The sequence below is a fragment of the Corapipo altera genome, unplaced genomic scaffold (assembly GCF_003945725.1).
Source record: "Corapipo altera isolate COAL_440 unplaced genomic scaffold, ASM394572v1 61411, whole genome shotgun sequence".
Taxonomy (NCBI): domain Eukaryota; kingdom Metazoa; phylum Chordata; class Aves; order Passeriformes; family Pipridae; genus Corapipo; species Corapipo altera.
Window position 1 is genome coordinate 25,728,016 of NW_020884875.1, and position 24,773 is coordinate 25,752,788.

Sequence of the window (24,773 nt, forward strand, 5' to 3'; positions counted from 1 at the left end):
TAGAAGAGAATTATTAGACATTTGTATAAAGTTGAGAGACATTGCCTTTTCTTTCTTTGGAAAGCTGAACTGCACCTGGTCAGTTGTGTAATCAGAAACCATATTTCATTAAGAGTTAGCAAGTGTTTTTAAATGTTTAACAGGGCTGTCAAGTAGGATGCATTACAGATAGGATGAATTACAGATATAGGCCATATGTAGATAAACAGAGTTGTGTGCAATTCTTGATGGCAATGGTATTCCTTCTGGCTGCTATCTCAATGGAATAGTTTAGATAGCATTGAATTCTCACACATAGAAAGATGAGTGTGCTTTGGGGGTATGTTATGCCAGGCATCTTATCCAGTCTGGTGTAATTGCCTAGAGATAGTGATTTTTTTTTTTTTTCAGGTATCAGTGTTAACTGATCAGGATATTACACATGTTTTTCAGTCTTTCTAATGTCTGAGGTTTTGGCTTTTGACTATTGGTGAAAGTTTCCAAAGAATCTTTGGAAACTCCCAGCTTCTGTGAGTGGTATCACTGCCAAAATTTTATGGTTTTTTGACAGTGGAATGGCCTATGCAGCACTGGATATGCTGGCATCAAATGGGACTCACCTTTCTCAGCAAGGCAGTAGTCTTTGCTTGGAAACTATCGGGGCTCATTGACAGGGCTTTAAAGTAGTTGTAATGGGGGAGAGGGACAATATCAGGTAAGCTGTGAGATGATATGCAAAGGTTATAGGGACAGGGCACTGGTGGAGGCTCTCTGCCGGTGACTCTGAGCTGTGCTAACCATGCTGGAACACACTTGCAGTCTTATGGAGGCAAGCCAGGGTCTCCTGAGGTAAGGGAAGCCAACAAGGAAACACCAGAGAAATTTATCAAAGGAATTAAGGGGTTTCCCACAAGGGAGGTGTCCTGGTTTCAGCTAGGGTAGAGTTAATTTCTTCTCGGTAGCTGTTACATTGCTGTGTTTTGGATTCAGAATGAGAATGGTGTTGATAACACACTGATGTTTTGGTTTTTTGCTAAGTCGTGTTTATCCTAAGTCAAGGACTTTTTTCTTGTCTCATGCTCTGCCAGTGAGGAGGTACATGAAAGAAACTAGGAGGCAGCATAGCTGGGACAGGTCACCTGAACTGATTAAAGTGATATTGCACAACCTAGAACATCATGTCAAGTATATAAGTTGAGAGAAATGTCTTGGAAAGGGTGCCTGGCATTGGTCTGTGGCTGGTGAGCAGTTGTATTGTGCCTCTCTTGTTTTTTCTTATTTTATTATCATTATTATTATAATTTACCATTATTGATTTAATTTATTTTCAATTATTAATCTGTTCTTAGCTCAACCTACAAGTTGTACTTTGATTCTCCTCCTCATTCCACTGGGGTAGGGGGAAAGAGAGGGGAGACTTGAGTGAACTGCTGAGTGGTGCTTAATTTCCAATGGAAACCATGACACAAGATGACATGGCAGACAGCCCAGCTGAGGTGCCTTTACACCCATCCATGCAACATGGGCAACAAACTGGAGGAGCTGGAAGCCACTGTGCTGCTAGAAAGTTATGTATGACCTTGTTGCCTTTAGTGAAACTTGGTGGTCCGAATCCCATGGGTGGAGTGTGGCTACACTGTTCAGAAGAGACAAGGGAGGAAGGAGACATGAAGGGTTTACCCTCTGCATCGGGAGCTGGATTGATTGTGAAGTGTTGTCTCTGAAGAACAGCCATAAGCAGGTTGGAAACATATGGATAAGAATCAGGGACTGAGGCAACAAAGGGAATCTTGTGGTTAGTGTCTACTTACAGCCCCCTGTTCAAGGGGAGCCTATTGATGAAGCGTTCTTGCTCCAGCTACAGCAGGCATTGCAGTTGCAGGCTCTTGTTCATCTGGTGGGGGACTTCAACCGCCCAAACAGCAGCAGGATAAGTATCACGAGAAGCTGTGGGCAATCCAGGAGACTACATGGAGAATTGCAAACAACAGTAGTTCAGTGGGAGTGTTTGTCTGCTTGAGGGTAAGAAGACTTTACAGAGAGACCATGACAGACTTGATCAATGGGCTATGGACAACTGCATGAGGTTCAACAAGGTGAAGTGCTTGGTCCTGCACTTGGGTCACAACAACCCCATGCAGCACTACAGGCTTGGGGAGGAGTGTCTCAAGATATGTTCAGCAGAAAGGGAGGGTGCTGGTTGCAGTTGGCTCAGTATGAACCAACAATGTGCCCGGGTGGACAAGAAGGCCAATGGCATCTTGGCCTGTATCAAGAATAGTGTAGCCAGCAGGACTAAGGAAGTGGTGATCCTCCTCTACTTGACAATAGTTAGGCCATACCCTGAGTACTGTGTTCAGTTCTGGGGCCCTCACTTTAAAAAGGACATTGGGGTGCTGGAGTGTGTTCAGCAAAGTGCAACAAGGCTCATGAAAGGACTAGAAAACATGTGTTGTGAGGAATGGGTGAGGGAGCTGGGTTTGTTTAGTTTCAAGAAGAGGAGGCTCAGGGGGATCTCATCACTCTCTATAACTACCTGGAAGGACATTGTAGTGAGGTGGGGGTTGGTCTCTTCTACCATGTCTGCAGTGAGAGGATAAGAGGAAAAGGCCTTTATCTGAGACAGGGGAAATTCAGATTAGATATTAGAAATATTTTTTTCAACCATGGGGTACTCAGGCAGTGGAATGGGTTGTACAGGGAGGTAGTGGAGTCACCATTCCTGGAGGTGTTCAAGAGGCATCTGAACCTGGCACTGGGTGATATGGTTTAGTGGTTTAGGGGTTACAGAGGCAGTGCTGGGTGGACAATTGGACTGTATGATCTTAAAGGTCTCTTCCAGTCTTGATGATTCTATGATTCATGACCCAGGTAGTAGACAACCCTACCAGAAGGGATGTGTTACCGGATCTGTTGATCATCAACGCAAGTGAGCTAACTAAGGACACGAAGACTGGAGGCAGCCTGGGCTGCAGTGATCATGCATTGGTGGAGTTTGCAGTCCTGAGGAAAATGAGTCAGGTGAAAAGTAGAGTTAGGTCCCTGAACTTTCGGAAAGCAAAATTCCAACTCTTCAGGGAAATAGTCAGTGGGATCCCCTGGGAGACTGCCCTCTGGGACAAGGGAGTGGAACAGAGCTGACAGATCTTTAGGGAAGTCTTCCATAGAGTGCAAGAACTAGTGGTCTCCAGGAGCAAGAAATTGGGTAAGGAAGGCAAGAGACAGCATGGCTGAGTAGGGAACTGCTGGTCAAACTAAAGGGAAAGAAGAGATGCACAGTGGAAACAAGGACAGATGACCTAGGAAGGGTATAGACACGAAGTCCATTTGTGTAGGGACAGGGTGAGAAAGGCTAAGATGAAGCTGGAACTGAACCTGCCAAGGGATGCAAAGAATAACAGGTAGCGCTTCTACAGGTATGCTAACCAGAAAGGGGTCGTCAAAGAAGGCGTACCCACCCAGTAAACAATGCTGGAAAACTGGTAACTATGGATGAGGAGAAGGCTGAGGTACTCAACAACATTTTTGTCTCAGTCTCCAATGGCAAGCCGTCTTCCCACACCTCTTGATGGATAGCAGGATGGGAACTGGGGGAACAAAGTCCCTCCCGGTGCAAGTAAAGATTGGATTCATGATCACCTGAGGAACCTGAATGTACATAAGTCAACAGGACCCAATAAGGTGCATTACAGAATTCTCATCGACTTGGCTAAGTAGTTACCAAGACACTCTTCATGATATTTGAAAAGTGATGGCAGTCCAAGGGACTGGAAAAAAGGAAACATTGTACCCATCTTTAAAAAAGGTAGAAATAAGGATCCTGGGAACTTCTGACCTGTCAACCTCCCCTCTGTGCCTGGGAAAATCATGGAACAAATCCTCCTAGAAACTATACTGAGGCACATGGAGGACAGGGAAGTGAGTTTGGAGAGAGATGGATTCAATGGGTGGACTGCAAGATGGATAAGAAAGTGGTTGGATGATCACATCCAGAGGATTGTCGTTAATGGCTCAAGTCCTGATGGATGTCAGTGACAAGTAGTGTCCCTCAGGGGTCCATATTGGGACCAGCATTATTTAATATTTTCATTAATGACATAGACAAAGGGATTTGCACCCTCAGCAAATTTAGAGATGACACCAAGCTGAGTGGTACCATTGACACACCTGAAGGACAGGATACCATCCAGAGGGACCTGGACAAGCTCAAGAAGTTGTCACGTGGGAATCTCATGAGGTTTAACAAGACCAAGTGCAAAGTTCTACACTTGGGCCAGGGCAACCCCTGGTATCAATACAGGCTGAGGGATGAACAGACTGAGTGTGGCACTGCCAAGAAGGACTTGAGGATACTGGTGGATGAGAGGCTGGACATGACCCAACAATGTGCACTCACAGCCCAGAAAGCCAGTTGTATCCTGGGCTGCATGAAAAGCGGTGTGGTCAGCACATTGAGGGAGAGGATTCTGCCCCTCTACTCTGCTCTGGCGAGACCCCACCTGGAGTGCACCCAGCTCTTGGATTCCCAGCACAGGAAGGACATTCATGTGTTTTAGCGAGTCCAGAGGAGGCCACCAAGATGGTTAGAAGAGATGGAGCACCTCTCCTATGAGGAAAGGCTGGGAGAATTGGGTTTGTTCAGAGAGAAGAGAAGGATTCGGGGTGACCTAATTGTGGCCTTCCAGTTCCTGAAGGGAGCCTACAAGAAAGATGGAGAAGTACTTTTTACAAGAGCGTGTAGCCACACGACAAGGGCAAACGGCTTCAAACTGGAAGAGAGTAGGTTTAGCCTAGATATTAGGAAAAAGTCTTTACTGTGAGGGTGGTGAGACACTGGAACAAATTGCTCTAAGAAGTTGTGGTTGCCCCAAGAAGCTGTGGTTGCCCCATCCCTGGAGGTGTTCAAGGAGAAGTTGGATGGAGCTCTGAACAATATCTCCTAGTGGAAAGTGTACCTGCCCATAGCAGGGGAATAGGAACTAGATGATTTTTAAGGTCCCTTCCAACCCACATCATCCTATGATTCTATGATTTAGCAGTAGAATAACTTCAGATTACTCTTGACTCTTTGACTAATGTTTTTAATGCTTCAGAACATCTGATATTCAAACTGGTTAGGCTAATTAGATAGAGGTAGGAGTGGTGATGGTAGAGGAATTTCGTAAATACCAGATCAGAAGAAGTCTAATTCAAAGTCTGAAACTTAGATTAGTCTTTACTACAACAGGTAACCTGGAAGGAGGAGGTAGATCTGGGAGGGATTTCTGTTTGTCCTTCTCATTTGGACTAGGGTTCCCAATCTAACTACAACCTGAACCCTCTGGTGATCTATGGTCCATTACAGGATGCATTCTAGACTGGCTGATATCTAGTCTGTATCTATTTTATGTTATTATATCCATTTTATATGCATTATTATGCTATTGCTTTTCCTTTATGTCTCATCATTGTTTTCATTCCTATAATTTGTATGAGACCATGTAACTATAGTATTGTTGGCCAAAAGTGTTTGTGTATGCTGGTGCAGGTGTTTGTACATTTGAACTATGCAAACATTTGAACATTTTTAGATTTCTTATGACTTTTGCCTGGTTCTCTGGTTCACTCTTTCTGCATGATCTGTTGCAAAATGAAAGCACAAGTGAAACATTTCAGGGAAGAATTGTTGCTTAGATATCTTAAGTCCTGGAATACAGTAGCACTTGAAATTCAGGTGAGCCTAAAGCGATTACGGTTCTTAAAACAAAAGTCTGATTTTAAAGAGCATTTATAAGTATCAGAAATTTTATATTATCTTGGATAAAGGAGAGAAGAAATTTCTTTATGTTGGAAAACAAAAAGGTATTTTTGTTGTTTTATCTCTTTCAATAGAAGATCGTTTGCCCTTTTGTCCTTTTTTTTTTTTTTTTTTTAAATAACAGTCATCTAAGGCTCAATTTCATGAAATCATGCAAGCAGGAAAAATCTGTACTTATATGTGAAGGATGGGTTTATATGCTCTACAGAACTCATCCTTTTATATAACACTCTATTTGCCTGGCCATTATATTTGTTCCTTGTTAGTGTGTTTTAGTACTTGCATATTCCACGTAAATATTTAGGTAATTTCTTTCTCAGAGTGGGAGAATATGAGAAAAAAAATTCCCCAGAAACTGAAAAAAGATTTTACTTTATTCCTTTATATTAGGAAATATATTAATTCATGATATGCCACATTGTAAGTATCAAGAGAAGATAAATTCAGGATTTGATTAATTTCCTGAAGGTCCTCTACTCTCAAGATATCATCAACTTACTACTGCTAACTTTCTTACTATGGAGACTTCTTGTTTTTCAGGTGATTTTTAGAATGTTAATGTGATATGGGTGTTGAGGTGATTAAACTTTGTGGTCCTGCATGGTTGTCACTCCTGGTTTTCTTGGGATTGCAAAACTCAAAAGCAAATGGATGAGAAAAACTGATGAAAACCTTGTCTTGTATTTGTTTATAATGTGACATTCTGTGAATAAAATCAATTTTCTTCTGATTTGGTGAATAATTCTAAGTGCAGTTTTCACAGATCAGAAATCTTAATTCATCTCAATTGCAGTTCTGTTCTTTTTCAGTTTCGGAAATGTTCATGACTGCTTAAACAAGAAAAAAAATATGGGCATGAAGCAGATGCTATTTTTCCCTGCCAGACCAAGAATTGGCTATATACCTCTGTCGAGTCCCACAGATAATGAAGCGTTTCTGAATGAAAAGGGTGTGGATTGGATCTTGAGAAAATACTTTAAAATATTTAGATAAATAAATGGACTTTGTAATTCTTATTATAGATTCAGACAGGCATATTCCATGTCACTGACCATACCCTAAAATACTACTGGAGTAACTTTTGGAAAATAGCTCCTCCTGTGGATACTGTATCCCTTCTTTGTGAAAACAGTAGTGTTTCCAGAAAAAAAGTAAATAAGCTTGCCATTCCAGGCATGAATGCTGAGGAAGGGAGGGAGGTGTCCTGCACTAAGTACTGCAATGCTCTTACCAAAATAAACAGGCTTCTAGTTAAAATTAAGTACAGATCAGTTTAAATTATGTCTAAAGTATGTCAATATTTTTAAAGAATGATAAAGTTCAGCACTGCCCTTGTTAGCAGATAACAGGAGTTTGAGTATGGATAGTCAAATTAACAGACATTTTTCATCATGCTCATGCTCCTTCTTTGGTGAGAGGAAGTCTGTGTTTCTAGTAAGACACTTGCCAGAGATTCAGGACACAACATTTGTTTTTACTGATACCAGGAGTGACTTCAACCGGTTTTTTAAGGTCGCATTTTGGCGAAAGGTTTGAGAAAGTCGTGTTTCATAGAACACAGAGAATAATTCCCCTGCTACTTAACTTCTCATTTAAAAAAACTAAGGAAAAATATCAATGCTTTTGATCCCCCTCTTTCTATGTCATGCACTTGCATTGTCAGTTTTCCAAGACAAGTATTTTCTTTCTGTAGAAGTATACCTTCTTTGTAGTGCATCTCTACCAGGTGAATTGGTTTAAGCTATCAACTCGTATCACCAGCTCCCTAGCAGTCGTGACTTTTCCCTTAAATTTCTTGGTACTGCTGTTTGGGTGAGTATGCTGTAACCTTATTTCAGACAAATGACAGCAGGACCTACTACCGAGCCTGTTTTTTGCAGCTGATTTGGGTAACTTAGGCACAGATGAGCTGGTCATCCAGGAGCAAGTGTCATCTGGCAGCACATAATAATGTGAAGCTGGGAGTAGTTGCACCTTCTCTTGGCACAGCCATAGTGTTTTATGGGTTCAGAGCTCTCTTGTAGATAAAGATAAACACAGTGCAGCTCTTTGTAAAGAGATCTGCAAATAGTACAGCTATAGGAAAGTCTGCCATGCTTTCTTTTTTAATGGTTGGTCTGTCATTAGATGAGTGAACCAGTCTTAGGGTTTTTTGTTGCATTTATGAAATCTTTATTTTTTTCTTACATTTGTATGAGTTTTTTTTGTTTGTTTACAATATGCATTATACTTGGACACATAAGATTTTGGCAGAGTTAAATGTCTGGTTTTGGACGCTTAGCCAGAATACTTTGTAGCTGAAATGCATACATATAATTTTCTGCTTAAAAATGATACAAAGTTATTTGTCAGACAACAACAACAACAAAAAAAGTCAGAAATGCTAGAATTTTATTTTCACCATTGAAGCTGCTAAACTCTCTTCCAACTCAGAAATATTACATTTTCAGGTTTACTAGCTTTATATGTACAATTTTTAAAATGTAATTCACACAGAAAAGTTATTTAAGAGCAGTATAAGATCGCATGATCATACTTATGCAAGTTATTCTTAAACAGGGACAGATATAGGGCAGAGGTTTTTAATTTGGAAAGGGTCCACCCCAGGCAACTCCAGTTCCTTAAAGAGTTTTATACACTACACATTAGTTTTGAATTCAGGGGCACTGTGTGTGTGCCTGAGCAGGTACAGACCTGATACGAGGCTTGATCCTGTGGTTACTTTCCTGTGAGTAGTGCAATGATAAAAGGCTCTCTTTAAACTCCAAAACATCATAGAATCATAGAACGGTTGGGTAGAACGGCCTTTAAAGATAATCTAGTCCAACCAGCCTGAAATCATCAGGGACAACTTCAACCAGATCAGGTTGTTCTGAATACCATCCGACCTTGAATGTTCACAGGGGTGAACATTCCTCCTTAGGCAACCCATGCCAGTGTTTCACCACCTTCATTGTAAAAAAAGTTCTTCCTATATCTAATCTGAATCAACCCTCCTCCAGCTGGAAACCACTACCCCTCATCTGACTGCAACAGTACCTGCCAAAAAGTTTGTCTCCATTTTTGTTATAGGCAAAATTTAAAATGAGGGCTCCTTGTAAAACTATGTGTTTCCAGGACTCTACGCTTCGAGTCTGTAGCAGATATCCTGTTTTCAATCATGTTCCTTATATCTATCTTTCTTAGTGTAGCCATATATCTAGTGAAATATACAGTAGCCAAGTACAGTAAAGAAGCCTGAAGGTTTCATTCTGCAGGCCTCCTCCTGCAAATTGCAGCACAAAATGTTATACACTTGAAATGTTAAGTCCTCAACACTGTTCAATTCCAGAAACTAGCCTCCTTGATCAGGTATATGAAATATATAAAATAAAAGAATAGTTAAACAGAGTAGGGTTGCATGAAATAAAATAATATATTAGCATATCTCTATTTTTTCCCAGCAGAAAATGAACCTTAATGTGAATATCCTGGTGCTAAATTTCTGAAATATCTCTGGTTTTACTTCTATCACTCTATGAAAAAGGAAATAAATGACAAAATTATATATAATTTATATATATATATATACACACTTTACATATATACACACTTTACATATATACACACTTTACATATATATACATTATATATTTTTTATTCATAGTTTTGGTGTTTCTATTCAGCTGATAGCTTGACATAAATAGTTCATGGGATAACATTAATGCTATTTGCTAATAAATCAAACAATACTTGTCTTCTAGTGCTACTGGTGTTTGCTCTCTGCAACTTGTAGAAAGTGGAAAAAAGGTTGAGGATTCTAAATAGTGTATAAAACCCAACATCCACTCCCACAAAATGGTCTGAGACAGACTATGGAGATATGCTCGTCATCCATGGAGCTAAAAAGCTTTGCATCAGCAAAGCACATAGCAAGCCTGTGTGCCAAGGGTTATTCCCTGGCAGAATCATGCCTCCAGGGGCAATTGGAGTCTGACTTTCGAAGGAAAGGGGGTCTTTTTCAGTTATAAGGAAAGACATGACAACCTACAGGACTGCAGGTTTAATTTTATATAGGGGAGGGAAGGAAGGTTCTGGAACTGTGGGCGGAGGCATGACAGATAAGGAAAGGGAAGGAGGGCACAGGACTTATAAGGAAGAGCATAGGAGGAGTCTTACCTAAAAAGGGAAAGAGGGGAGAGTTACAACCAAATATGGAGATCCTGCACTGCAACAGAATCCAGCCAATAGGACAAAAGGAATAAAACATGAGGGAGAAAAAACCTGCAAAAATTGAATAAAAACGTGGGGGTACAATATAATTGAACATGCATTAACAGTAGATTAAAAACTGTTTAACAACAACAGTCTCTGTTTCTATAGATGTGTATTCAGTCTAGTCACACCACACTTTTTTCCTTATAGTTCTCTGCTAAGGTCTCCTGCATCTTCTGTTTCCACAATCTGAACTTCTCTTCTTCATCATAGGTACTTCCAACAGAGTGCCTGGTTAACATGCTATGCAAACTGTATCATAGCTGTGGAACTTTGCACACACAGGGGTGGGAATGGTAACCTGGAGAAGAAATGAGCTGCAAGGGTAAACCATGGCCAGGAAAAAGAAGTGGTTTCCAAGAGGTACAGTAAGCCCTTCCCCAGTGGTGGGTGGTGATGAGCTCAGCTCAGCTCTAGTCTGGTCAGATGAACAGCCATAGAGCGATAATCTAAAAAGATATTTATGCTAATGTTGCCTTCACAGTTAACAAGCTAAATCTGCCAACAACGAAGACTTTTAAATATTTACTACTTTACTTCTAAAGGAATAATTTCTGACAAGCTAGGAAGCAACATTAAAGCACTATGGAAAATGGTTTATAATCCTTTTACATCTATAACTTGTATTTCTGAGGTCAAGGATGATGTCATTTTTCAGTGGTTCCCAGCAGCCACATACTCTGCAATTACAAATAGTGCTAACAGAAACCTTCATTTGTAAAAAAATCCAGATTTTTTTGCGATTGATTTCTCTATGTGATCTTCCAGAACACTATTGTGTCCCTCTTAAAATAAACACTAGATATTAATCCTTTTAGCCTTGTTAATCATTGAAGAGCTGTATAGTGCTACTGCTACTATCCTCATTTATTTTTTTTTTTCAAACAGCACGACAGAATGTTTTAAAGGATATGTGGGCCCAATAATCTATCTATGTCAGGGATTTTTTTTCATTCATTTCCACTGTTAAAAAGGATTGACTGCAATGAGAAAAGTATCTCAATGTAAAATGCTAGTAAGATATTCTTGTTCTTTGCAGAAAATATAGCAGATTGTGTGTCAGTGAAGCAGACAAACATAACTTCACTTGTAAAAAATCTCTGTTCAGCATCCACCTAAGCATCCACCTAAAACGTTTTACAATCAGTACTTAAATTTAAACATGTACCTTAGTGTTTATCGAATTTGGTTCATCATACATACCCACGAGTATGTTTATTTAATGAATAATCTTTTTTAATGCATGTTTTCTATTTCTGTAGCTCACTAAACATCCTTAATTTTGGTTCTGTCCATTAAACATTTGTCCTTTCCCCAAGTATTCTGTTTCAGGAAGGTCAGAGCCTTTTCCCGTAGCGTAACTTTTCAATTGCAAAAAATTTTTCTCAGTAGATTTTTTTAGAATTTGCAATGTTAGCTGCCATGTTTCTAATCTTATCATTTTAACTTATATCCAGTAAAAGCTGGCTTTATGGATAAATATAAAGTATAGAGTAAAGATGACCCTGAAACAAAAGATAAATCATAATTATAAACATCGTAACTGTTTGCGCTACTTTGTACACAGTAGGTAAACTGCTGCAAGGTCTAGTAAAAAATAATCCTAATTTTAAACAGGAATAAATTACACCTGTGTATACCCTTTTGTATCAGGCTATCAACACTCTATCAGCCATGCGAATATGCATTTCATTAATATGATTCTATTTGCACAGAAATTCTCATTACAGTCAAATCCTTAGAGCTGTCCTCAAAGTGGTGGTCAACAGACTTCATAGGGTTATATGACCCAAGTGCCCTTTCTAGTCTATTGCACTGAGGGAGGGTAAGTGGTGAGGGTGGGGGCACCACTGCTATATGGGTTGTAGATTCAGGACAGACTTTCAGTATATGACTGTAAATAGAATGAGGCGTATGTTCCCTGGTGCTCACTGTGGTCTCTCCAGGTCTGTCAACCGAGGTGTCCAGCTGTGGAGAGGGAGAGAGGGCAGTCACGACACCATTGCACAAAGGCACTGGTCTCCATTAGGGCTGCAGGGAAGTGGGCAAGGGAGAGGCTGGTTGGCTCCACGGGAGCATCGTCAGTAACACAGCTAATGGAGCCAGTTGAGGACGCAACTGTGTGACTGGAGCTGTTCACTCTGCAGTTCTCTTTTGGCTGCTTTTCCCGCTGCTGTTCATATCAGCCCAAAGGCTCTCAAACAGACAGAACACTGTCCATTTCCCATAGGACTTCAAAAGGTTTTATTTCTTCTTTCTCTAGCAATAACCTTGGGGTGCAAAAACCTTGAGCTTTTTTTAGTAAACTGGGTTATTACTATATACTAGATCTAAATATTAATCTTGGTTTTAATCCAGCTTTGAATAAACTACATTATATACCCCTTAACCTTCCATTAACATTCCTATATGTTTTTGAGGAAGTTATTTTACTTGTAAGCTTTCAGATAATCTCCACCAGACTCTAAGAAGATGCAAAAATCAAGAAAAATATTGGCTTGTGTAATTCTGTTGCAAATGCTAGTAGTGCACAAGGAAAACATTGTATTCATCTATTTTTTTTTTTAATATACAGAGGTATAACTCCTTCTCACAAAATAAAATAAAAGCTGTATTTCCAGAAAAATGAAAATAAAGTCCAGCTTTCCTGATTGAAATACTACAAAAATAATTTCCTTCTTATTAATTGACATTGCAAAAAGCTATGTTTCTTTTTAGAAGATAAATAATCATTAATAGAAAGTGTAAAAGCAGTCTTGAAACATCAGTATGTTTGTGTGTGAGGTACGTCTACGTATAAAGATTATTTTTATGTTGCATGTTTCCATAAAATAGAGGAAAACATTAACAATATTAAAAATTATACATTATCAGATGTTTCATTAGAATGTATTAGAATCATAGAATTGTAGAACCATTTGGATTGGCAGGAACCTTAAAGATCATCTAGTTCTAAGCATCCTTCTATGGGCAGGGACACTTTCCACCAAACCACGTTGTTCAGAGCTCCATTAATGTCCAGTTACATCCAATATACATTGGCAAAATCCCCTGTTGTCAATTTCTTTCTAGAGCACAGGTTGTTAAACTTGTATTGCAGCACAGCATTTTAATGGCAGTGTAGTTAGGGTGTTTGTCATTCTTGCCATTTTATTTATCACTTCTTTCAAATGTCTTGAAAAATAGGAGGTATGAGCCACGCAGAGCAACACTCAACCTGTGCTTTAGGTCTAAGACCATCATAAAATTAGAATATGGAACTTTGTATAATTGCAAATAAATTCAGTGCTTTAATAAATACGTACCATTGCATGATGTAAATTGAGAACCCACTCTGAAATCTCTAAAAATCCCACTTTATTGATATGCAGTGCAAATAAATTGAATTCCTTGTTCATTATAATTAATAACAAGGAATTCCTGTTTTTCTGCAACATCTTGGAAGACCCTGTACTGAAACATGACTTGGCTTGCACTGCAGTCATCTTTCCCTCTGTATTCTGCAGCACTATAACTTTGCACCCTTAGAAGTTGAATTTTCTGAAAAAAAGTGTCTGGAAGACAATGGGCAGTATTGATTCCCTGCGTCATGGGAGAGGTTCTTCACAGCATGGGATCTGATGGATTTTTTAATTTGATGAATTCTTTGATCCAGCGATAAGTGTTGTATCAGAATACGACCATTTCTGTCTAACACTGTAGAGCCTTAAGAAAGGACTAACAGGTGTATAACCTTGTTTTGGTGATTAATCTGTACAGATAGTGTTGGTAAGATAAGTGATTTGCAATCCAATGGTTGAAGTTTGATCAGAGTTTTCTTCCTCTTTTAGGAAACACTAAGTCCTCAGTGAAGTCACTAAATGAAGTACAGTACCTGGGGAAAGAGATATGAAATTATATCATTTAAATTACAGTATTGAGGATCCAACTTATATTTAAACAAATTGAAATATTGAACTTTCTAATTATTTGCAAGAAGGAGGTGAGTTGCAGGAAATGAACTGTTTAAGATATTTGTAAAGTTAGTCTTACAGATTTATATCAACAATGTATTGTAAGAATATGATGCAAAAGCAAAATGAAAGCTAAGATATACCAATTTTCAGAAATTAAATAAAAACAGAACAGAGTGTTATGGAGAAGAAATGTATGGCAATATTTAGAATTCCTTTTTGCTATTGTTAGCAAAATAGAAATGTTTTTCCTTACTTGACCAAATATAGAGAAATAATCTAGTCATGATTTCTATATTTCAGAAGAATGACTTGCTAAATTTCTGGTTCTTCATTATAAAGCGACATTAGTTAAGTTTTTTTGTTGCTAAATGTGCAAAATGTTTTAACTAATTCAGCTGAATAGAAATAAATTTTGCTGTTCTTTTGCAAAAAAAAATCTCCCTGCAGAGAATTGTATTTCAGTTCTTGTGCTGTAACTAGATTTCAGAGCAAGTCTGTTCTAACTGACTTTTAAATTTTAACTATATATATTTTTAAATTAAATAAAGAATTGTCTAGGACCATTAATTAAGCAAAAACACTTTATGCTGCACTGAGGGTATCAGGTGTCTTGTAGAGAGGAGTGGTCAACTTCAACCTGTACAACAAATGAATTTGTTCATTCCAATATACCCCAGTTTCAAATTCCTAGCAGAACCATAAATAAGGGGAATGAAGAGCGTACCTCTGAATTAAAAAAATTTTGGATTCAACTTTAATTACTGAATCCAGAATACTCATTCTACACAAAAATTGTATAATAATTGTCAACAAAAACTCCTTTTTTTTTTTTTTTTTTTTAATCCATAAGTTTCTGAACTCATTGTTTCTCTTCAGTAGAAAAAAACATTCCAGGAAGATTTGAAAACACTTGGTTTTTCTTGACTGTATAACTTACTCTCTAAACCAAGAACTTGAAAATCACACAATTGCATGAAACATGACTGTGCTGTAGGGCATGGAATGTGACTGTACTGTACTCCAAAAGATAAGATTCAAGATTCTACAACAACAAAGGAGAAATAGCTTTTAAAAATTTTGTCAATTTTTTAGGTCAAGGTGACATCAAAGCTGTTGCATAAGCTCACACTAGGCTCTTTGTGTCATTGTTTATTCTTTTGCTCAAAATAAGTTTCTGGCTGGACTTATGCTCCTCAGTAATTGTAATAGAAAAGGAAGAGAGTATAGCTTTTAAAGAATATTTCTTTCTTTCCCCACTGACAGTTAGGCTTATAAAAAATCTCTTAAAAGTTTGCTCAAAATATCAGTCTGACAAACTGATTGGAACGATTTATATTGTTAATGACAAAATTATGTATGAGAGCTTTGAAACTTAATGGTTTTTATTCTTGTTTCATTACAGGCAAAAACTGAGTTAAAAACCTGTGGCAGAATTTCAGCAAGATTCTAGAACAGTCTTTCCAAATTAGGAAAATATTACTCTATTATTGTGGATCATCCAAGATGCAACTGATCAATTGTATTTCAGACATCTTTTGTATCCTTGAGTCTTTTGTTTTAATGGTAAAATAAAAGTAAAAACATCTAAATGAGAAAATCATCCAATGGAGCAGATGATGAAAGAGCTCTAACAATGAAGATTCAAACTAAGTTTGAAAATGTGGTTGCAATGTGTTGACATATGTGCCCCTGAAAATAAGGCAAATGAAATACTTCACTGACCTTCAGTGTAGATTGTGGTTCTACACTCTCCAGACAGTCAAACATATGAACAAAACAATCAGGGCTAAAAATCTATTTCTATGTAGGCAGCAAAACAATAATACAATTAATCAATGAAAAGCACATTCGCCATTGTGTTTATTTTATTAATTTATTTTAATTTATTGTCTCACCATGAGCAGAACTTTCGTGTCTAGCTTGCTGGAATTACTGCTTACATAGCTTTTGTGATCTGTTTTAGTTCAGCTTAGATGATGAGTTTTCTTAATAATAAAAAGACCCTTTATGTCTTCACTAAGCATGAGTGAGAAGTTGACCTATCTCCTGTTTCTTGTGTAGTCCATAGGATAGTTGGGTGACTGTAAGTTGCATGAGTAGAAAAAGCTGAGCTATGCTGATGGATGTATATCAGCCCTGGTTACTATATTTACAACTTACTTCAGCTGTACCATTTCTGGGACAAACCCAGCAAAGTTGCTATGCCACAGGCAGCTCACATATGAAGCAAGGCAATGTCTGTAGTGGAACAAATAAGCAACGGAGTGAGAGAAGAGATTATGGCTGCAAAACTAGGGTGCCAGAGAGGTACTCTCATCTTTCAGGCCCATCTGGACCACTAGCTAAAATTCATGCCACTGCAGGCAAACTTCTACCCATGAATTTTGTGGTAGGATCACCAGGGTTGTCGAATGAGAGAGACTGAGCTTCACGGGGCAGGTGAACTGGTAGGCAGGGAGGAAAGCAACCTTCTTTGTATTCCCTAATACCATTCAGTCTGATTTACTTTATCTATTGGAGATGTCCTTTCCCAAATCTACTACCACAAGGTTGGTGGGGGTTTCGTTATTTATTTTGTTAAAATAAGTGACTTGGCCTGGGAGTACTGCTAGAACTGAGAGATAACATCAATTTTCAAAACCCATTTTGCATGCTATTCCAAATAGCTGACTGAAAAGGAAAGATGTGTGAATGACATATTCTGTGTGACAGCAGTGGTGAATCAAAACCATAACTGGGGCTGACATGAAAGCAGTAATGGACTGAATCAGACTGCACATAAGTCAGAAGTCTCCATGACCCAAAAACTGGTGCAAACATTGTCTTTGATTTCTTCAGTGTTGAATGTCAGATCTACCAGTGCTGCATTATAACTGCTCTCTCATTCATGGGAAACTGTTATATGTCTATGACGTCAGAATGAAATCATAGGTCAGCTTAGTTGCTCTTTTGTATGAAACATCTCGGATGATTGCAATAAACTGTAAATCCAATACTTTTAATGTTTGTTCTGTATGCTGTGAGGTAATTTGTTATTCTCTTTAAGACTTTTTTTGTACTGTTCTTCATGCTCAACCCCTCCCACCCTGACGTGGTTAAAAAAAACCAATACAAGTCTTCCCTCTTCTGATAATGCACCTTTGTGTGAGCTTTTTAGTTTCATAGGGATTAAAAAGCCCAGCAGATCATAGTATTTCATCAATTTGGCAGAAAGAGGTAATAACTAGGCTACAAGTGCCTAAAAGAGAAATTTCTGCATAATCAAGTTTTTATTTGATGAAATTTTTATTTGATGACTCTTTGTTGTAGTTTGAGACCCCAAAAATCCAATTTCCAAGTCCAAGCCCTCCTCCCACAACTCACTCCAGTGTGAGAGGGGTTTTCCAGACACAACACAAGACTCAGTATGGGGGAAAGGGAATTATATTATAATTATTACACAAATAAATAATATAATACATTATATACACAATCCTAACTATCTTACCTATGGTAAAGCAATATTTACATTGGATCAAGTCTCCTCCCCCTCCAATAAAAGTTCAGAAGGGAAGAAGGAAAGATCCTTTCCACGTTCAGGACAGCAGTGTCTCTCCTCTTCAATGCAGTCGTAGCTGGAGTTGTTGTAGCTGGATCTCTCTCTCTCTCTCTCCATTATACACAAGAGGGTCTCCTCTCACCCCTCTCAGCCCTTTGGCTCCAAGCAAAGGTCTCTCTCCCGTGGGCTTGCAAAAGCAGGGACAAAACTTGCCTTACCACGGTCATATCACGGGGTGTAAGACATCCCATGAAAGTCCCTTCCTCAGGGGATTCAAACTCTTCCTGAGTCAGAATGTTTAGGGCAGCTCACAGTTCAGTCTTTGCCCCAAGCATCCTATCAGAGCTCCTCTGCTCTGTCTCAACTGCCAGCATGGCAGCAGTGGAGGGGCAAGGCCACCTCCTCCGCATTCTGTCCAGCTGTCCCAGTCCAACTTCCAGGACATCTCTGAGCTTCTTAGCTCCTCTCTCTCTGCTGCATGCTGCATTTTAGGACTTCCATCAAGTAGAAGTCCACCCCCTCCTCCCAAGAGGGGTCTCAAAGGGGTTTTGGGGAGATTTAATTCAGTTTTACCCCAAAACTGTCTCTGTTAAGCTTAGTCCTCTCTCTCTTTCCCTCCATCAGACATCTAAGTGTCTCTCAGCTTGGCTGCAATGCCGTCTTTGCTGCTTGTTAGCTTTTTGGCTCTCAGCCACAATTCTCCATTCTCTGCTTCTCTGCTGCTGCTTTCAGTATCTCTGGCTGCCCAGTCACAACAAGAAAACTTCCCCCAGCTCTTAGCTACAGTACTTGGCCCAGTTTCTGCAGCCCCCAACCAGGCCTAGCCCCCAGCGGGGCTCTTGGCTCTTCTCCCCTTGTTGCCTAAAACATGGCTACTTCTCTTCCAGCTACGTCATCTCCCTTCTTTTTCCAGTCTGTTGCAATATGTTGATTTCAAAGGAGTGAAATGCAGCTTTTGATTTGCCCTGCACCCAGAACATCACCCCCTCAGGGTTACCACTTTTTTTAAGTCCAGTGGAAAACACTTTTCCCTACCACACTCTTGGGCTTGGACTCTGGCCTTTATTTGTGCAATAGAAAGTATCGCATGAGGAAGGACAAAATTTCACTCTTAAGGACTCATGGTTTAGAAAATATGAAGGTCTTTATTCCTAATTTAATAAAGTCTGTCAGCTGAGCAGAATGTGAAAGGACGTACAGAGAAGTGGAAGTGAGTTCTTTCTCATATTCACAGGGAATAGGAGAGTGGAACTGGTCCACTTTCTTTACCTCCTGCTGTGATAACCAGGACAGACAACTTAGTTGGGCCTTGGCATAAGGCACCTTTTTGAAGTGTTTCTCGTATATTCTGAAACGACCATATATCAAGCATCTCCTGTCACTCAGAGTAGTCTATCAATTTTTATTGGTGTAGTTTCTCATTGCAACAGCCTCTCACAGGCTGAATGCTTTTAGAACCATGAATGATATTTCACCATATTCAAAGTAAACAAGTCCTACTTAAAAAAGATTCATTATATTTAGTGTAATTTTTTTGTTTGTTTTTAAATCCCGTATTTTATTAACAGCCCTTTAGTGGAAAAGAGGAAAAAAAAAATAAATAATTAAATTATGCCATTCATCAGAACAGGTATCTTCATTTATATGGATCAAAGGCAGATGTCCTGATAGTGGTATGGCCTTGAAGACTTACAAAGCTAAAGTTTTTGCATTTATCAGAATAAATTATTTCCTGACAGCTCAACAGCGAGAGGCATCCTCAATCACTTAGGTCTATAGTCCAAACGGGATCAGATATTTTTAGCTGACAGTTGTACAAATCTCAGAATATACAAAGTTGCAGGCTCTTTTATAACTGTGATGAATAGGGGACTCTCATTTAATATATTTTTGAACAATGTGCAGGACATTTATGTCAGTCAAATTAAACCCTTTGGATGGTGAACTATAAATGACTAAAAATGTGACAGTTTCAGAAACATGGTGAAAGCCTGCTCCCATTAGTTGAGTGGGAGGGTATAAAACAAAGAATCACAAGAATTAGGAGTTTTGTTAGGTGATCCTTTTATGTGAAAATGTGCCCATATTAAATTTAAAGGAACTATTGACTAAGCTGTGCTTAAAAATATTGTCTTTAGTGTCTGAGTTACTGCTAAGGAAGTATATCAATCAAAGATTCCTCCCTGGTTGCTTTATTTGAGTCGTTTTTCAGACAAAGGAGATCCTGTAACGGGCTTCTCAGCTGGACTAATGTTCAAAAGTGTTTTTGCTGTCTAATGGAATGTGATGAATTTAAAAGCGAAATTATAAGTTCATCTATTTCTTGCCAATAAACCATGGATCTGTTCCCTATCTTTACAATTCTGTAATATCCCTGAGTCTCATCTTTGTGCGTACGAAGAAATCATAACACCAAGCTACTGGGAGAATAGCATTTGACACTTTTTGTTTGTTAAATTAAATAGATGATAAAACAGAAAATTTTACCACTTACGGTACTTTAAAACACTTTGGAAATGTTTGGATATATTTCAGTCTTTTTAAGAACTTTTTATCATTACCCCAGAAGAGCCTAATTATAAAATATCAAGACCATTGGTTTAATCTTTTCTTAGTCTGGCAATTATCACATACTTTCCTAAATTGTGGCTTGGTTTTTTGTCTGGGTTTGGTTTTCAAAAAAGAGAAATGTCATCTAAACACTCGTAAGAGACAGTGGACTTCTATTAATCTCCAGAGAGTTAGAGGACAACTTGACTATGAGTAGTACAATTCATAAGAGAACTTGGCCTAACACAAGTAGACAACTAAACAAGCTGAAACCCCAAAGGGGTTCTGGAATAAATGCTGAGTTAAAAATATTATGGAGGATAGAACAATACCCTATTCTTTGTCTAGTTAAATTTCATTTGAACCTTTAAGGAACATTCCTGTAGGCAAGATTAAGAACACAATGGACTATTGGTACATGTGAAACTGAGTTCAGTTTGTTAAAAACAGGTTACAGAGTGTTCATATGTAAGAAATATGAAGACGGACACACTCTTTCAAAACAGGAAGCATATGAAGAAAAATACATATTTAATGTTCTCAGACGACAAAAAATTATCATAGAATAGTGAAAAGAGAGATGTTCCAAGTCATGTAAAAGGAAAAATAAAATGCCTTCAAACTGACGTAAGACAAATTGTTACCTTAAAAATAAAAAATCAAAGTTGTTGGATATTACTTAACAAAGAAAGAGCAGCAAATTTTCCCTGACACATAGGTAAAGGAACCAAGAAAACTGATTGTAAGACTGTGGTCTTATTTTTCAAGTATTATGAGAGATTGTCATGTAAACAGTTGTATCCTTTTAGACACGCAGTTTCTGTGGTCAGTTTATTAAGATGAATAAGATCTTGAAAGTTAGTTGCAATAAATGATTCTCATTGCTTTCAAAAAATGTACATTCTGTACTGAAGGATGTTTGCAATGTCAGTACTCTGGATAAAGAAAGGACAATGATTTCGTGGTGTTTTGCATAACTGTTTTGTATAGTGGTATAATTTCTGCTTAAACTTCTTTTTTTTTATCCTTTTTTCCTTCTTAAACACTTTGCTAGTCCTATGGATTTTAGAACATTCAATAGAAGTAAAGTAAAGGGTATGATGAGAGGAAAATGGGATAGATTAACACAATTAAATATTTTTGAAATTTGTGAAAATATTTGCAAGTCTTTTTACTGCTTGCTTGCTAGCATTTAAATAAGAAGTCAGGCACATTTCCTCATGCTATAGTTAAAATACTGTTCTCTGCATAGTCTTCACTTTCATCTTCATGACTGATGAAACAAGCTGTAAAGGAAGTCGACAAGTTTTCTGCCCTGGTCACAGGGCCTAAAAACAAAGGTGCATATCTTCTTCATTTAAGTACAGTTTATAAATACATTATTTTATTTTTCAAAAACAGCCATATAGGTTGAAATCTTACAGTGTGAAGCAAGCGTCTTGAATTGCTGCTTAACCAAATGTCCCAGGTATACAGGACATACGGAAGGCCACAGACTATGGGTTGCAGTACTTGGGCATGGAGAGCACAGACTGAAGTAGGAATCCTTGTTGCACCCACAGTACTGGCAGTAGAACACCAGGTGTAAGGAAATTTTCTGAAAAATATGTGGAATTTCAAAATCGTGAAATAGCTTATAAAGAGGCAAGATTATTATCTCAAATTCAGCAAGTACTAGAATATGTATTTAACTTCATTCATGGGAACAGTACACTTTGAATTACAGCATCCTATTGAAAAAAGTTTCTATCCTGTTTCAGCTCTGGTGTTTAGAGAGGAGATTCTCTCCCCAGCCAAACCCCTTGTAACTTGCCAGTACTCCTTTGCCAGGAGGTGCTTTTTATTCTGATCCATCAATGTTATTTTCCAGGAAAGGACAATGAAATACAGTCAAGGCTGGGCTGTGAGAAAAGGGTAGGATTTACCTCCTCAGCACAACTCCCTGCAGAGTACATGTTAAGTCTATGAATATATGTGGCTGGATCCTTTGTTCTGAACTGCAAAAGGAAAAGGACCTAGGGATTGAGTGACTTTGCTTTCCACAGAACAATCTGATCACGAAAAAATGCCTCCCAGAGAAGCCTTCTACACCATCTTATTGGAACGAGGACTAGTAAAAATCAGCTTATTCAACATTCTCTTATATGATATTGCTAGGTTGCCAGCCATGTACCAAAACAAAATACATTCCACTCAGTTTAAACACGTGCTTATACATAGACAGATCTGTATTATTAAATATGGCATCATTAAAATCTCTCTGGAGGGGTAATTAACAGCGTGAAGTAAATTATGCAGAGACATGTTGTATCTAATTTGAGTTACTGTACACTAGTTCCTCAGTGCATACCTCCAGAAAGTGGCATGATGGAATGTAGAATTAATTTTTCTTAATAAAAAAAATTAGTGGCAATGTCACAGAAATTCATCGGAAGCCCATGCCATGAAATTACTGCAGACATTTGACACATTAGCATGTATTTTGATACCTTCATTGCTTTGTATATACAAGATATATGTACACTTTAGGATGAAAAGCTTATTGCCCCTCTTTTTCTGAACTGTTATTCTTTACAAGACAATATCTAGAATGCATTTTAATTACATGATATGTTTTGTTAATGTCTTCAAAGTCTTAACTACTTGATGTGTAACAGCACCAGAAAAAGGCTGCTTTTGGGATGTGTGCTACAGATGTGTAAACATAAGAAACACTGTTCTAGAGAATAAATATCTGCCTAATATGGTTTGAAGCTGGCTCCCTGCCAAGTCTCCAAATCTTACCACAAGAAGTCGTCCCCCCCCTCAAAACCAGAGGGAGAAGAGGGAAAAAAAAAACCAAGAAAACTGAAATGAGAGAGAGACAGCTAAAGCAATATATAAATATATTTACACTTATATTACAGTTATATACAATTGAAATATATATACAATTTCATAAGGAAAAGGGAAAGGGAATGGAGAAGGGAAAAAAAGAACAAAACTAAAATAAAATATATATATCCCGATCAATAGCCCAAGATCTAGCAACTAAAAGAATTAGCAAAGAATATTTTACTATTCTCCTTGGGACAACAGAGAGTCACACTGGAGCGACTGCCGGCAACCTCCGCCTCCCAAGATCGGCAAGGCCTTACCAGGCCTCACTCTCCAACCCAACAGACTCAACAGCAGGGAAACCCGAATCTCCAAAGCCGCCAGAAGGAAAGAGAGAGCGAAGGCCTCTCCTCCTTTCTTCTTATAGCCTGGCTTACATAAAAATCATAGGGAATACTGGGTAAATCCGGGCACTTCCTTGGTTACAAACTGGTCACCAAGGAAGGCCTAGACCAAACTACCACACTGCTATAGGCCAAATGCACTGTGAGGATGTAAATCAGTGATGTTGTCACCCAAATGTCACAAATTTCTGCAGGGAAAAGATACAGTTTCTCCATAATTCACTGCTTTTGTGGGAGACTGGGAAAGACAACTCACTTTTCCCACAGTGCAGTCAGAGGAGTTTGCATTTACTTGTGCCACTGTACAGTCTTACAACTGTAGTTATGTTTCTGTTGACAGTTCTCTATGGCAACAGTAAAATGGGACAGACAATACAATTGTCTAACAGAGTTTTTACTTTTGGGTTAGTCTTATAGCACCCATAAATGGAAGAGTTGTATATGTTCTTTTTTCACTGGTTTCCTTACATGGCAAAGAAGTGTTTTTCATGCAGATAACTGAGGCAAAACTGTAGTATAAACAGAGCACTTTCAGAGTTGGCACAAGGTCAGTCAAATGAGGTCAGCTACAGAGGTATGGTACAGATTTGACCTTACCTGGATACTTCACAGGAAACAGGGAACACACTTTGTTTGCTGTTAAGATTTTTGAGTGAAATTGGACTGTGGGTTTTTTTGGTTGTATAAAAACTGTAGCTTTGAGTCAGTCCAGAGAATGCCTTAGTGTCCTTAGTGTTTGCTTCACAAATTCTCTCTGGTTAAAGTGAGATTTAACCTGGTAAAGGTGATTTTTTAAGCAAACACAAGAAGTGTTCATTAAAAAACCCAAAGCAAAACCAAAAAGCCACTGAGAAACATAACTCTCAATTCTGAAAGGTTTTACTAGAAACACGTGGCTGTGTTACTTCCCATAACTGAAAGCCCTGACATCTCTCTGTTCGGTTAACAAGGCTATCTCAGTCTCCAAGTATTCTGAGTAAGCAACACTTACCTATTTAAAGTTTAATCATTATTCTTAGAAATTTTAATTTACGAAAAAGATTTTAATGATGAATTAAGCTAAGACAACTATAAATTGGGGTGAGAATCGTGTGTTTTTACTCAAATGTAGCAGAAACAGCAACAGTACTGACTCTAGCAATACTCTTCTGTTGAGAACTTCTCATGATTATTTTGTCCATCTGTCTTTTGCTATTATTGCTAACTGTGTTCAGCAGAATAATGCCAATAAACTTCCTTTGTGGACCAGAACCCCATACTGTTAGACCATGTATAAAAGCATTAGAAGTCATAAAACTGGGTGATGAGTATAACAAAATTTTCTTTTTTCAGAATTTCTTGGCGTAATTTTCTCTCCCCTTGCACTTACCATGCAGACCTTCACACGAATAGCGACTATAAAGAAGGAAGTAAATTTAGCCTTCAAGTTTTTTTCTTATAATATTTTGGAACAAGACTCAAACCTTCCTTTCATCTGA

The 24,773-nt window shown here is 38.3% G+C and overlaps 1 long non-coding RNA gene across 2 annotated transcripts; it reads right to left on the reverse strand.

The window, feature by feature from the left end:
• Nucleotides 1-14,958: 14,958 nt before the first annotated feature.
• Nucleotides 14,959-16,897, reverse strand: LOC113943462. Of its 2 annotated transcripts, none has more exons than XR_003526331.1 (3): nucleotides 16,732-16,897; nucleotides 16,147-16,224; nucleotides 14,959-15,028 (listed from the first exon to the last, which is right to left on the reverse strand). It is a non-coding gene; the product is annotated as an uncharacterized LOC113943462 (long non-coding RNA). The 2 variants fall into 2 exon arrangements; XR_003526332.1 differs by having other exon boundaries at nucleotides 16,787-16,837.
• Nucleotides 16,898-24,773: the final 7,876 nt, after the last annotated feature.